This window comes from Artibeus jamaicensis, unplaced genomic scaffold (assembly GCF_021234435.1).
Source record: "Artibeus jamaicensis isolate MK-2021 breed Jamaican fruit bat unplaced genomic scaffold, CSHL_Jam_final contig_233, whole genome shotgun sequence".
Lineage (NCBI taxonomy): Eukaryota > Metazoa > Chordata > Mammalia > Chiroptera > Phyllostomidae > Artibeus > Artibeus jamaicensis.
This window is the reverse complement of record NW_026521486.1, coordinates 57,649,376-57,662,146: the sequence shown is the minus strand read 5'-3', so window position 1 is coordinate 57,662,146 and position 12,771 is coordinate 57,649,376.

Genomic DNA, 12,771 nt, shown 5'->3' with positions numbered 1-12,771 from the left:
TTATTTTTAGAGAAAGGGATAGGGAAGGAGAGGGGGAGTGAAACATCAGTGTGTGGTTGTCTCTAGCACACCCCATATTAAAGATATGGCCTGCAACCCAGGCATGTGCCCTGACTGGGGATCCAACCTGTAACCCTGTTTCACAGACCAGTGCTCAATCCATTGAGCCACACCAGCCAGGGCTAACATAGCTTTTAATAGCCCAAGCCTGCATCCCTAACATCCCAATTTCCTCTAATGGTAAATTGCTATTACCTGATGTCTGCAGTGGGACCCAGGAGAAGGAAGTGGGTGTGGGTGAAAGTGAGAATAACTCCCTCTGTGTCTGTCAGGGTCTTCCAGGGCTTCTGTAACCCCATTGTAGTCTGCACATGGTGTTAAGCAATTTATTACATTTTTAACTCATATTACCTCTCTTTTGTGTATCTTATATATATCTTCTGTATTGTCTTTTATCATAAGAATTTCTGTCTAAAATTCTGATTTCAATATTATTTTCTTTCTACTAGTAGTAATTTTGGTGGTTTTGTCTAAATGCTTAAAGTCTTTTATCTCCAAATTTTGCTAGTTTTCTCTGTATTGTTCAATCTAGTTCATTATTCACTGGTATTCATGTCCATTTCATATATTTTTATATGTTTACATATATATGTATATATATTGATACTTGAATTATAAATTTTAGTATATTTTCTGCTTCTTTATGTTATGTACAAGTTTGATGCTCTTTGCCTATCTTGTCATGTAATCAGAAATTATTTTGTCATTTTTTATTTTAAAAATTATTTCATGTTCACATTCTATTTATTCTAAGGTGGGAGTGTCAAACTCATTTTCATGGGGGGCCACAACAGCATCACAGTTGCCTTCAAAGGGCCGAATATAATTTTAGTACTGTATAAGTGTAACTGTTCCTTAACAGTTAAGGAGTTGAAATTACATTAGGCCCTTTGAAGGCAACTGGGAGGCTGATGTGGCCCCCCATGAAAATGAGTTTGACACCCCCATTCTAAGGCATTAACCTTTATATATATGTGTGTCCCTTGTGCTTCAGTCTTGCTGAGAAATTTTTTCTTTTCTTTTCATTTTTTCCCCTTAGGGATATCATATAATTTCTGAATATTTTTAGCCTTAATTTGTGTTGATCTTTAATTTTTTAAAACTTTCTTAATTTATTTTGGTCTGCTTAGTTTATCAACTCAAAATTTTCACCTACTTTGAGGGCAGTTTTAACTCTATGCTTATACTTTTAAAAGGATATTATACTAAACCATATTTTACATGATTCATTCATGATTTTTTCTATAGTATGTTTTACTGTGAACTTAACACTTCTCAACCTTTAGTGTAAAGGGTTCTAGCTCCTTGACTCCAGTGCTCCATCTTCCATTGTCCTGACAAAACAATGAAAATAATATACACACGTACTTTCTGAGATGGCATTTCCTCTTGCCGTCACCCCACTTTCATCTGGATCTTTGATTGGCTTTGCTCCTTTTGTTGCTGTCCTGCTCAGTGTAGATTTCTAGATATTTAGAATGACTTTTTACCAAAAACATACTTTGATTTGTTGTTAGTTTTGAGGGTTGACAGGGCAGCTCCGATTCAGCTACCCGAGATTCCACGGCAGGCTGCTTGCACTCACGTGTGTGCTGAGGTTGGCGAAAGCATCTCCCAGTTTCCATTACTGTTTTCTGGCTGGCTCATTGCATGTTCCAGTAAACCCCTATTGGACATTTTCAAATTTTCTTGTTTCAAAGCCTATCAGATGCTCTACCTCTCAGTTCCATTTCCTAATTTTGTTACCCAGTTTTCTCGTACATATCTGTGCATGTGGTTTTACTACTGGAAAACAATACAAATGACTTATTTACAAAAAAATTAAAATAAGAACTGTGTAATAAATCAAACTAGAAAGCCTAATATTTTAAAAAATACTTTCTAAAAACAAGAAACATGAATTATTCAAAATTCCATAGATATTCCTGTATATTAAATGAAAATATACTATATGGAAGTGTAATATAAACTTCCAAAGTTACGGAGTTCAGTTTGGCATCTGATTTCTCTGTATTGCTACTATATGCTAGAAAGCTGACAATATAATAAGCAACCAAAATAAATCAAAAGTATGAAGGACCCAATACATTTACCTTCACACTTAACTTCTTTTCAAGGAAACAATGAAGAAATAAACTTCACCAAAATGAGGGTCTAGACCAGTACTTTTGTCAAGAGTTAATCCAATTCAGAAAGTTCTTTGACAAGAGCCATGTCACAGGCTTGGTGGAGTTAATTTAGTTTGGATATAAAATGGAAGAAACCAGAAGGCAACTATACTGGGGGAAAAAATTGTTGTATTTGAGGGTATAAAATACAACTAATAATTTGAAATACATAGAAAACAAGGAATTATTAACTCATGATATACCAATGAGCTCAGCAATGATAAAATATCTTCATTATTATAAAATATATTTATCACTTATTTTCCCAAATATTATTATATAAACATACTCGAAGATGAGGGCAGAAGAGGAACAGTAGTAATGCCACTGGGCTTGTTCATGAGCTAACGTTATAGGAATGCAATGATTGACCCAAAATGGCAGTGGCAGATGAGGCATAAAGCACGTTTTTGAGGCCCACAGGATCAACAGTAGAATAAATGTCTAGAGAAACAAGCTTATGGATGGGGATGGGAAAAAGTTGTTCCTTTCTTTATATGCCTTTGATTATAATTTGACATATAAATATATATCTTCAATTAAATCATTATTAAAAAGACACTGAAATAGAGAACAAGTGGGCAGCGACCAGAGGGGAGAGGGAAGGGAATTTAAGGGGAAAAATGGGGAGGGATTTTGAGGAACAAGTATGAAAGACACAAGGATGAGGACTGGGTGGGGGGGGAAATGGGAGGGAGGTGGGGAGATGGGGCAGGGGGGCTGGGATGGGAGAAATAGACAAAAAACTGTACTTGAAAAATAATTAAATAAAAATTTAAAAAATCATTATTAAAAAGAAAAACAAAGCAATATAAAATAATTTAAAACTATAGAATAGAGATAAAGTAGACTCAAAAAGACATAATCATTTATTATAATATGGGAGAAAAAGATTAGGTGATTCTCTGATTATTGATTAATTAATAATGATGATACAAGTAGCAACATTGCTATGAAAATGACTTTCATCTATACATTCTAGCTAAGACTGCATTGAGTTAAACTTTGGATGTTACCCTTAGTAAGTAAAAATACTACATAGGTAAAAAGATACATTTTAGTATCACAGGAGCAGGAATTATAATGTCAGCTGATATATCTGTTAACAGAAATGAAAAGTTTTCAAGTGACCAATATGTATATTGGTTTATAATATCAACTGCCTTGGATGGTAATAGGTACAATACTCTTTAAGATGTTCATGCCTTTCATTTTCTTTTGGTGCTTAAAGAAATCTAAACCTTTAATATTTACTTTGTCAATAAATTTCAATAGCTTAACCCATATTTTTTTTCACTCAGAGGGTTTTAGAACATGATTTACTTGGATCCTTTACTAAATCATATCTGCAATTACTGTTAAAAATTATCTTGGTACTCTTTAAACTGCACTGAGTGTTTTCTGATTTTCTTGACATTAGATTTAATATGATTGTTTCAGTTTGATTAGAACACTATTTGCCTTTGGAAATACCCATATCTTTTTGCTGCTCACAATAATTAAAATGAATCAGATCCTTTTTTTTTTCATGGTCTTGGAGATTTAATATAAATATCCTAGAGGCTTAGGATATTCAATGAGGAAAACACTCCTTTATTATAAATTTTCCCTTTGAAAGATAAAATATACTTTTAGGAACAACTCAAACTTTCAATTAATAAATTCTATAATATAAAACTTATGCAGTATTGATGTCAATCATGGGCTGAAATTTTGAGATCCCTAGGCAAATATTATAGAAGAAAACTTCTTAAATGTCAATAATTTACATATCAATGTAACATACTAAAATATACTATATGAAAATATAAGCTCTTATTTATTTGAATGCGACTGCTTCAATGGATTTTTGGAATTAAAAGCCATATTAGAAAAGTATGCAATTTAGGATACTGAAACATTTAAAATCTAATGGTTTAATGTACTTGAAGAGATTTTGGTCTTATGAAAATAACAGAGTATTTATTTTAGAAAAATTAAGCCCATGCAAGAAAATGCATAATAAAATAACCAACCACAGAATCTTTATATGTTATTATATCAATAGTGTAGAAAATTGCAGAATTCACCTTGGTGTACCTCTGGCTAGTCATTCCTTATCACTAGAAAACTGAAGAAACACTTATTAATAGCATACTAAGTTTGTCTTCTATCCTAGCCCTATTGCAGATTGTTTTTGCCTATTGTGTAACTGTAATTTTCACTCCCCAAACCAACTTTTCCCATTTAAATATTTAGCTTACTTCAGGAATTCTATGATATATGGGAGATATTAACAAGTCTAGAATATTAATTGTTCAACACTTGCCAATGAGAATAATATTGAAATATTTCTGAAGTTATTATATCTCTAATTGTTAAAATTTAAGATTAGAAAGGCCTAGGTTTTCAGAAATTAAAATAGAACAACTAGTCTTTACCTATTTTCCTTTCAGAATGTCTGCTATATGAACTAAACTCATTCAGATACATTATGTCGATGATAAAAATAACATATTTTTAGAGCTTCATAAATACTGAACAATAGTATTAGCTTTTTCATTTCTCACCATCAAACTCTGAGTTAAGTGTAATTTTTAACCTTGACAGATGAAAAAAAATTAGATACAGAGGGATTAAGTGGCTGCTGCATTTCCCTCAGACCCATGCCATTGGCTTTGAAGCCAGCCCAAATGGTCATTATACCATAAGGTATCTTTAAATACAACTTTACTGTTAAGGACAGAAGTTGTGTACTGGGCTTCCCTAATGTTTTGGTTGCTACATTTGGAAATGTCATCTCATTACCTGACCTCTCTTGCTCCATGGATCCTGTCCTCTCTTCTGCTTTAACCATTTACTAGATACATACACCAGAGGTAGCTTTAAACATAACTCCACCATCTTCAATGCGAACATACCACTCTCCAACCAGCACTTCCTAACTTTACACCTCACTCCTGATAGTATCTTGACTCCATAAATTATTTGACCTTCTGTGACTAAAATACATTTATTATGTCAACTTTTCACTACTTCTTCTTTTTCTTTTTCTTTTAAATTGTTGTTCAAGTACAGTTGTCTCCATTTTCCCTCCACCACCCCCAAACCCACCTGTCCCCACCTCCCACCCTAGATGCTATCCCCCTTTGGCTTTGTCCATGTGTCCTTTATACATGTTCCTTGACAACTCTCACCATTTCCCCCAATTATCCCCTCCTCCCGCCCCTCCTAGTTACTGTCAGTTTGTTCTTAATTTCAATGTCTCTGGTTATATTTTGCTTGTTTGCTTTATTGATTAGGTTCCTCTTGTAGGTGAGATCATATGGTATTTGTCTTTCTCCACCTGGCTTATTTCACTCAGCATAATGCTCTCCAGTTCCATCCAAGCTGTCCCAAAGGGTAGGAGCTCCTTCTTTCTTTCTACTGTGAAGTATTCTATCATGTAAATGTACCATAATTTTTTGAACCACTCATTTACCAATAGGCACTTAGGTTGCTTCCAGCACTTGGTTAGCGTAAATTGTGCTGCTATGAACATGGGGATGCATAGGTTCTTTTCCATTGGTGTTTCAGGGTTCTTGGGGTATAATCCGAGCAGTGGAATCACTGGATCAAAAGGCAGTTCCATTTTTAGTTTTCTAAGGAAACTCCATAGTGTTTTCCACAGTGGCTGTACCAGTCTGCATTCCCACCAACAGAGCACTAGTGTTCCTTTTCCTCCACAACCTCACCAGCACTTGTTGTTTGTTGATTTGATTATTATGGGCATTCTGATTGGTGTGAAGTGGTATCTCATTGCGGTCTTAATTTGAATCTTTCCGATTGTTAGTAATCCTGAGTATCCTTTCATTTGTCTCTGGGCCCTCTGTATGTCCTCCTTGGAGAGGTATCTGTTCATGGTCTTTGCCCATTTTTTAATTGGATCATTCTTCTTCCTTTATCTGATTCATATCACTGCCTCCCTTCCTTCCAAGATGAAACCCCAGGGTGCTTGTTTAAGTACTTCCACTATGTTATCAACTACATTGTAACTGTCTACTTTCATCACATCTTCCTGGCAAAACCCTCAAAACTTCATAATTCATAATCTCTTCCTACTCTGCACCTGAACATTGGGTAATGTGTGGGAACTGAGGTTACAGATCCAAAACCCAACATTAAATTAAAAAATACTCACAAATATGCAATGTACCTTCATTGTATATTTTCAAATACTTCAAATTGTCCTTAGTACTGCTCAGTAACCATTGTACATTTTCCAAGCCCACTAATTCACATGAGTATTTCACACCATCTCATCTATATACAAACTTCAAACATCTTTTCACTTTCAACTGTTAACCTTGTTAACCTTGCAAGTCCATTATCACAGTACCACCTCTGTTCTTCCTTTGCATCTGTGCCTTCCCTGCTATTACTGCTCCATAAAGTATATTCATTTTTGCAATAAAACCATCCTTTCCTACTTACTGAAGATCTCTCTCGCCAGTCTACATATGTTTAATTTTTCTCATCTTAATTCTTTTCTCTGGACTCAATACTCTTTTAGCAACTATATCACTCATTCTACATCCTTTCCAATTGCTCTCCTGCCAGTCATGCATTAACTTTTTGAATCAGAATTTTAACCCACAGCTTCATTGAAACCATTCCTGTCGAGGTTACCAATGATCTAAACATTGCTAAATCTAATTGCCTGTTCTTAGTCTTCATCTTACTTGGTCAGCAGCAATTAACACAATTGATTGCTGATTTTACTTTCATTTGGCTAAGGGATGTTCTACTCTAATTTTATTCCTACTTCATTAATCATTCCCCTCAGTGTCTTTTGCTAGTTCCTTCTTATCTCCTTGATCTTTAAATGTTGGAATTCTCTAAGGCCCAAGGTTTAGACCTCTTGTCATCTCTGAGTTCATTCTCTTTATTCTTTGGTGACGATGTCTAGTCTTACAGCTTTAAAAATAATTTATACTCAGATGACATACTAATGTTGCTCTCCAGCTGTACCCCTCCTCTATCCTTTACATGCATATATCCAAAGTTTTCAATATCCATTTGTATATTTAATTGACTACTTACACGTAACATACAAAAAATCTAAATGCTTATTCTCTTTAACTATACCTACTCTTCTAGTTTCTTCCTATTCAGTCTTCTCAATGGGGTAGGTGAAAACTGTTGAAATCTCTTGACTGTTCCTCTCACTCACACTCTACAACCCATCTTTCAAAATAAATCTGCTTTTAAAATGTGTCTATAATATAACAATATTCTATGACTTCCATCGCTTCCACACAATATGCTCTAGCTACCATCATATCCCCACTATCTATTCTCAGTGCTCTAGTTATATTCATATTTTTAAAATATAAGAGTAAGCATGTCAAACTGCTCAATATCCTCTAACAAGTTTCCTCCGTACAATGATAATAAAAGAGAAATACAATGAAATACAATGTCTAATATAAACAAGACACTGGCTGTCTGTCAGATTTTAACTATTCCTCTCTCTCCCTGGTGCATTCTTTTCTTTCCAAACATCCTTACAATACCAATAACATGGTTAGATGTTCCTGTCACAGGGACTTCGCACTTGCTCTTCTCTCAGCTTTCGTCTTATATCAATAATTCATTCATTGCTTCATCTTTTCTAGGTTTCTACCTAAATGTCAGTAAGCTCTTTAAGGCTTCAGTACTGACCATAATCTTCCTTGTTCATTTTTTTCTTCACAGGATTTGTCACCACCTAACATAATGTATATTTTACTTTTCATTAGTTCACTATCAGTCAGCCTCTTGAGGATGTACAATGTAAGGACAAGGCATTTTGAAAGTTTTTCATTGCTTTATCCCCATCCATAGAAAAATGCTGTGAAAATATAGAAAGGCTCAATATTTAATTAATTAATTAGAACAGAATATGAAACAATAGAGTATAGTGAGTGCAGATCTCACCAATAAAACAAAAAAACCCAAACAAACAAACAACAACAAAAAACCCTGAATAGTAAGTACTGGGAAATCCATGCATAGATGAAGTAGAATAAAGAGTTAATAAAGATAGAATGACTTGAAGGTATCCACCATATTTCCACCTTCGTCCCTCTCACACATGACCTTGGTAGCCACTTAAGACCTCCCCCCAAAACAGATGTGTGCTGGAATATTCTTTAAATATTAATTATTTATTTATGGTAGAAAATACTATCAGAAATTCTAGAAAAAGTAGTTCAATTCAATGGGCCATAGCTTTTCAATTAATTTCAATAAATATTTAGAGTGCTCCAAGAAGCCTGGCCAATCTCTTCCAATGTATCTTTGAAAAAATGATATAAAACTGATAATGGGAAAGTATCATGAAGCTTTTCATAATGCAATAGTCTGTGATGCTGTCCCTAAGTGCTTCCAGTCATAATCCACTCTTGTTTATGATAAGATTGTGGGTCCTATCCCCATTTTGGTTGAGTGCAGTTACTCCTACTACTTCTGATCAGTGAATTGTTGTTATCAGGTATGTGCCACATCTGGGCCAAAATATTTAATTGCTAAAATAAGACCCTCTACAGCATTGATTTTTCTCTGGCATGCTGCACAACTCAAATATTTGAGACTGATGAATGTTTCATTAATAACCTTGGTTTCTTACCATGAGTAGACATGAAATTCTCAATATGCACTAACCTGCAGGGCAAGTGGCAGGATGGGAGGAAAAAAATCTGTATGTACACCTATATCTCTCTATACTTCTATATCTATCTCCATCTCTGTATCTACACCTCACTTATTCTGAATGGTAAGTAGAGGAAGCCAAGGAAACCAACACATGTCTAAAGATAGATAGAACTATACTTTCTTTATAAATTAACCAGGTGAAATCATTCTTAAACTACATTTATTTTGGAAAAACTGTTGAAAATATATTTTGAAATCAACAGGGTATTTCCAATTCTATCAGCTTTATATTTCCACATAATAAGCTCTCCAAGATTTAGCATCTAAAAACAGCAAAAATGTAGTATCTTACAGAGTCTGTGAGTCAGGAATACAGAAGTGGCTTAACTGGGTACTCTGCCTCTGGGCTGCAATTAAGCATCTCAAAGTTTGACTTGCAATAGATCCATTTATAAGATCCTCCATGTGATTGTTTGAAGGACTTGGGGCCTTTCTGTCTCGTTCTTGCCTGGAGGGCAGCTCACCTCATTACAACCAGCTTCCCTTCTGAACAAGCAAGAAGAACAGTGAGAGAAGGTTAAAACAAAAGTCACAGACTTGATAACCTAATCTCAAAAGTGACATTATTTTTCCTGCACTATATTTGCTAAATACCAATCACTAGGGGCAAACACCAGCAAGTGGGAATCACTGGGGAGGATTTTGTAAGTTGCCCACCATAGCATTAGTAGATTCTTTCCTGGTCTCTGACCTCCCTCTTTGATCAACTTGTATTTAATTGGTTTTAAGCAGGTTTCTTAAAGCATAGTATAACATTTATACCTGACATACTATGCCAGGTATAACTCCCCTATTTTTTAAAATTAAACAATGTTCAATATTTAAAAGGAAATATAATATCTCAATATTAAGAAATTTAAAGTAATAACGTGAACTACATATATCTTGGAAATTTCTGATCTATAAAAAGTTGCATGGCAGACTGTATTCCTTTGAGATTAATACCTGTCAGTCAACCTATAATTGCCTGTTCTTTCCTTCATATCAAGAAAAGCAACCCTGGCTGTTGTAGCTCAGTGGATTGAGTGTGGGCCTGCGAACCAAAGGATCACAGTCCGATTCCCAGTCAGGGCACATACCTGGGTTGCGGGCCAATTCCCTGCAGGCCAATTCCCAGCAGGGGAGGCACGAAAGGCAACTACACATTGATGTTTCTTTCCCTCTCTCCTTCCCTTCCCCTCTAAAGATAAATAAATAAAATCTTAAAAAAAAAAGAAAAGGAAAGCAGTTCATCCCTGGCTGGTGTGGCTCAGTGGATTGAGTGCTGGACTGCAAACCAAAGTGTTGCTGGTTTGATTCCCAGTCAGGGCACATCCCTGGGTTGCAGGCCAGGTCCCCAGTAGGGGGCACTCAAGAGGAAACCACACATTGATTTATCTCTCTCTCTTTCTCCCTCCCTTTCCTTCTTTAAAAATAAATAAAATATTTTTTAAAGAAGGCATTCGGAACAGTCCTGCCCAGCATGTGTCACTTTAGCCTGTGAATTATTTTGAACTGCAGACAACTAAGACACTACACACTCATGAAAACTTTGCCTCTCCCTTGAGGAATTGAAATTAAAGGCCTCGCCCATAATAACAGTTGTCACCAGGAATAACTTTTTATAACCTAAGGCAGGATAAGTATCTAATTGCTGAATATCTGCTCTTCTTATCTACAAATGATCTTTCTCTCCTCTGAAGCCCCAACGTGACTAACCTCACTGGTCCTTAGCTCAGAATGTCACATACACTTCATTGCCCTTCCCACATCTGCACCTCTCATGTATGTGGGGTCTCTGATTTCCCTGTGTGGGGTTCCCCTCTGTATATATTAAATTTGATTCTTTTCTCCTGTTAATCTGGCTCATGTCAACTTCATTACTAGACCAGCCTGATAACTGTAGAAGAATTAAGAAGGGTAGAGGAAATTGTTTTCCACCCTACACAAGTTGTCTAAGTTACACAAGTTGGAGCATTTTTTTATGAACCCGTTGTTTTAAGCTCTATGACATCCGAGTCAGCAGTCTTTGTGTTTTAATAGCTCTGTTTTTCTACCATAATTTCAGTATAAAGTCCCTCAGTGTCAAGTCTAATTATTTGGGGAAGAAACTGAGGAAGTTATATAAATTACACATAGACACAGGACAGATAATTCAGAGAGAGCGCTTTGTGGTAATCTGAACTCTGAGACTAGAGTGATTATTTAAAAATTGAAAGGATTGATACACGGATATCTATAGTAATTCTACTGGTGAATTGAAAATAAAAAGCCATGCCTTATTCAGTTGAGTGGCATTGTCACTGCTAATACTGTGCTTTGGGAATTACTAATTACTCCCAGGACTTCAGATAATACTATCTCCGTCTGACTCACCCCTTGGAAGCACTGTGCCCTTGTATTCACTTTCTTATCAAATATCACTACATGGAAAATTCACAAGTCCTTCAAAGTCTAAGCATGAAAAGTTTCAAAACCCTTCCGTACATTTTTAAATTATAGTTAGGAAACAAAAGTACTAACTCTTAGCATGACCTAGAAGGTTCTGCTAATCTCTCCAAACACATTTTACCACTGCTCTCACTATTTCTGTATGTGATGCACACACACTGACCTTTGCTTCCATTTCCCATAGTCGCTCCGGGACTTCACAAGGGCAATTATAATTATCTTGAGCAAAGAGTGAACGAGTAATTTGCACTTCACATACTCAAAAGACAGATGCTACAGAGTGACTGCCTCATGGTAATGAAAGTCTTAATTATATGGCACAACAATTTTCAACCTTTTTCATTTCATGGCACATGTTAATGAATCACTAATATTCTGTGGCACACCAAAAATATTTTATAGTTTTCCTGATCTGACATAAAAATAGGTATAATTTTAACTCAATCACACCAACCGTCTATTGTTGTGTTGGCTGTTGTAATTTTTTTACAATCTAAGGGAAAAGACCTCAGTGCCCCTGAACAAATAGTCAGGTATTGTATGTTTTAAAGATTCTTCCAGTACAACAATGTGCCACCGCACACCAGTTAGAAATCATTGATAGAATATATAGTTCTAAATTAAGAGGGGTTTATAAACACATGCATATAAATATATACACACATGAATATATGTATATGTGTATCCCTATACATATATGTGTGTGTGTGTACGTATAAAAATCAAGCTTAATTAGGGAAACAAGCATCCTTGTATCCTAAAAATATCAACTAGTATTTGAAGTGCATAGAAAAGTGTTTTTCAGTTTTTGGACATAAGTATAGAAAATTCTCTTAGAAATTATAAGATTTATTATAATTATTCTCTTATGAAAGTTGTATCTGCTAGTTGGCATTGGATACTTCACAATCCAGCTGTCACCTAATTATAAAATCTGAAAATATTTTAGGAGGCTTTATTCTGAGTTGAAAACTCAACACAAAAATAAATTAAATTGCTATTATTTGTAAATCCTAAAGCCTGCATTTCATTTCTTACTTGGTTTCATATACAACTGGGTCTGAAGTAAGAATAACAGTGTGACAGATAAATGGGGGGGGGAACAATTTATTTGGAGGAAGAAAAATAATCCTAAGGATATGAGTGAATAAACAGTGTTTACAATGTTTACTTTCCCACAGTGGTGCTGGAGATCTGCACTTAACCCTATGTAACCCTGTGAGTCTGGCAAGTGAAACAGATACTAAGAATGCTCTAGTATACTTGAAAATAAACCACCTCTACTTGTTTATCTCTAAAGTAGCCATCTCTGGAGTAAAAACAAATTTATTACATTCTCAAAGAGCTTTTGCCCTTGTCCCTTAATGACAGTGTAATAGCACAGAAACTTTATTTCTTT